This window comes from Mandrillus leucophaeus, unplaced genomic scaffold (genome assembly GCF_000951045.1).
Source record: "Mandrillus leucophaeus isolate KB7577 unplaced genomic scaffold, Mleu.le_1.0 Scaffold2, whole genome shotgun sequence".
In the NCBI taxonomy this organism is placed as follows: Eukaryota; Metazoa; Chordata; class Mammalia; order Primates; family Cercopithecidae; genus Mandrillus; species Mandrillus leucophaeus.
In genome coordinates, this window is record NW_012102031.1 from 1391769 (window position 1) to 1395692 (window position 3924).

Sequence of the window (3924 nt, forward strand, 5' to 3'; positions counted from 1 at the left end):
AAAAAAAAAAAAAAAAAAATTCGTATGTTGAATCTCTAATCCGTAATTTGATGGTATTAGGAGGTGGGGACTTTGGGAGATAATTAGGTCATGAAAATGGAACCCTGATGAATGGAATTAGTGCTCTTATAAGAGACACTGGGGAGATGATCTCTCTCTCTGCCAGGTGAGGATACAGCAAGAAAGCAGCCATCTATAAACCAGAAAGGCAGCCCTCACCAACAACCTGACCATGCTGGGACCCTGGTCTTGGACTTCCAGCCCCCAGATCAGTGAGATGGCTACTGCTTAAGCCATCCAGTCTATGGTATTTGTCATGCAGCCTGAGGTGACTAAGACCGGGGTAATATGAGCACTGTACTCGATGGGGCATGGTGGCTTACCCAAAATCCCAACACTGGGAGGCCGAAGTGGGCAGATCACTTGAGCCCAGGAGTTTGAGACCAGCCTGGGCAACATGACAAAACCCTAACTCTGCAAAAAATACAAAAAATTGGCGGGTGCGGTGGCTCATGCCTGTAATCCCAGCACTTTAGGAGGCCAACGCCGGGCATGGTAGCTCACACCTATAATCCCAGAACTTTGGGAGACCAAGGTGGGCGGATCACTTGAGGTCAGGAGTTTGAGACCAGCCTGACCAATATGGTGAAACCCCATCTCTACTAAAAATACAAAAATTAGCCAGGTGTGGTGGTGCACACCTGTAATCCCAGCTACTTAGGAGGCTGAGACAGGACAATAGCTTGAACCTGGGAAGCAGAGATTGCAGTGAGCAGAGAGCACGCTATTGCACTCCAGCCTGGGCAACAGAGCAAGACTTGGTCTCAAAACAACAATAACAACAAAAAATTAGCCAAGTGTGGCCGGGCGTGGTGGCTCATGCCTGTAATCCCAGCACTTTGGGAGGCCAAGGCGGGTGGGTCATGAGGTCAGGAGTTTGAGACCAGCCTGACCAACATGGAGAAACCCCATCTCTACTAAAAATACAAAATTAGCCGGGCATGGTGGCATGTGCCTGTAATCCCAGCTACTCAGGAGGCTGAGGCAGGAGAATCACTTGAACCCGGGAGGCAGAGGTTGCGGTGAGCCGACATCACACCATTGCACTCCAGCCTGGGCAACAAGAGCGAAACTCTGTCTGAAAATAAATAAATAAATAAATAAATATTTAAAAATAAATTAAAAGTAAAATAAAATAAAAATACAAAAAGTAGCCAGGCATCGTGGCACATGCCTGTAATCCCAGCTACTCAGGAGGCTGAAGCAGGAGAATCTCTTGAACCCAGAAGGCAGAGGTTCAAGAGAACCTCCTCTTAGTAAGCCAAGATTGCACCACTGCATCCCAGACTGGGAGACAGAGTGAGACTCCACCAAAAAAAAAAAAAAAAGGAATTATTATTTTTTTAAGATTGGAGTCTCACTCTGTCAATGCGGCTGGAGTGCTGTGGTGTAATCTTGGCTCACTGCAATCTCCACCTCCTGGGTTCAAGCGATTCTCCTGCCTAGGCCTCCCAAGTAGCTGGGACCACAGGCACGTGCCACCATGTCCAGCTAATTTTTTTGTATTTTTAGTAGAGACCATATTGGTCAGGCTGGTCTTGAACTCCTGACCTCGTGATCCGCCCACCTCGGCCTCCCAAAGTGCTAGGATTACAGGCTTGAGCCACCGTGCCCGGCCGATGAAGGAATTATTAAAAGAGAAGATAATCTGCCAGAAACCATTTGGTACTGGGAAATCCTCCATAAATATTAGAGCAGAATGTAAGCTCCTCCATAGACACCATCCTTTTCAATCCTTTTCAATCTCTTTCATCACTGGATTTTCAGGAGCTGGAACGGTGCCTGTTGGAACATAGATGTTTGATAACTATTTGTAGAACAAATGAATTATTTTAATGATATTTCTCAAAGTTAAAAAAATAGTTTGCTCTAGTGGGAAGTCCCTGGCTTGAGCCCTGAGAAAGATGTAGTTCAAGTGTCCTTCATAGATGATGCAGCCAACCCACTCCCGCCAGTGGAGGGGACCCTCAGGGAGGCTGCCTTGCCCTGCAGGTGGGCTGACCCATCTCTCTCCAGGGGCCAGGCTAGCACCCCATTGGGTGTTGGGAATATCTCTCCACATTCCTCACATGTCTGGCATACTTTAGCCATTTGTTTTTGATCTGACTAAATAGCAAGTCAGCAGCCTTGGTCTGTTTTCAGGAATCCAACATAAATATTATTATTTATTCCATTTACAATTGGCAATTAAGTTTGTTTTCAGGCACCAGAATGGAATTTAAAACACTCAGTTAAGTAAACCAGACTAATCAGAGGCAGCCTGCTTTTGTCTTGGAAACATTCTTTACAAAAACAACAAAAGAAGCCTGCACTGTTAACAGAGAAAGGCCTGGAACACTCTCTGCTTCTCCTGATTCCCCCTTAAACTCACCTCGCACTCACGAGTGAAGTGTGTATGTTGAAAACAACCACAGAAGGCCAGAAATGGTGGCTCACACCTGTAATCCCAGCACTTTGGGAGGCCAAGGTGGGTGGATCTCCTGAGGTCAGGAGTTCTAGACTGGCCTGGCCAACACGGTGAAACCCCATCTCTACTAAAAATACAAAAATTAGCTGGGCATGGTGGTAGCCACCTGTAATCCCAGCTACTCAGGAGGCTCAGGCAGGAGAATCGCTTGAACCCGGGAGGCAGAGGATGCAGTGAGCCGAGATCGTGCCATTGCACTCCAGCCTGGGCGACAGAGCAAGACTCTGTCTCAAAAATAATAATAATAATAATAAATAAAAAATAATAATAATAGAAAAGGACCTTAGAGACCTAGCTTCTATTCTCTTTCTCTCTCTCTCTCTCCTTTTTTCTTCGAGACAGAGTCTTTTTCTGTCATTCAGGCTGGAGTGCAGTGGCCTGACCATGGCTCACTGCAACCAACCTCCACCTTCTGGGCTCAAGGATCCTCCTGCATCAGCCTCCCTGGTAGCTGGGACTCCAAGTATGTACCACCATGTCTGGCTAATTGTTTTTAATAGAGACAGGGTCTCACTATGTTGCCCAGGCTGGTCTCAAATCCTGGGCTCTAGCAGTCTTCCTGCCTTGGCCTCCCAAAGTGCTTGCATTACAGCTGGTTGTGAGCCACCGTGCCCAGCCTTGTCTCATGTGTAAGTCAAACTGTAACTTGGGCCTGAGTTCTTCATTTGTTGAAATAAGGAACAAGATAGTCTTGGATGACACCATCCATTTGTCAAAGACTATGGTTATACTTCTTGGGCCAGGCAGACTAGCTCTCAGGTGATAACTTGAAAGAGAGAAAGCTGTAAAAAGGGCTGGAAGGAGAAAGAGAGAAGATAAGTAGTGTGTTGCTTGGAAACAGTGATTTTTTTTTTTTTTTTTTTTTTTTTTTTTGAGGCAGAATTTTGCTTTTGTTGCCTAGGCTGGAGTGCAATGGCCTGATCTTGGCTTACTGCAACCTCCGCCTCTCAGGTTCAAGAGATTCTCCTGCCCCAGCCTCCCGAGTAGCTGGGATTACAGGTATCTGCCACCATACCCAGCTAATTTTTTTATTTTTAGTAGAGACAGGGTTTCACCATGTTGGCCAGGCTGATCTCGAACTGCTGACCTCAGGTGATCCACCCACCTCGGCCTCCCAAAGTGCTGGGATTACAGGCATGAGCCACCGTGCCTGGCCAGAAACAGTGATGATTCTTGATTCTCCTGACTTGCTGGGCACCCTTGGGCAAACCCCCTGTTCCTTTTCAAACCCCAGTCTCCCCATTTGTAAAGAGGTTTAAGATACAATCAGGAGGCCGGGCGTGGTGGCTCAAGCCTGTAATCCCAGCACTTTGGGAGGCCGAGATGGGTGGATCACAAGGTCAGGAGATTGAGACCATCCTGGCTAACACGGTGAAACCCCGTCTCTACTAAAAAAA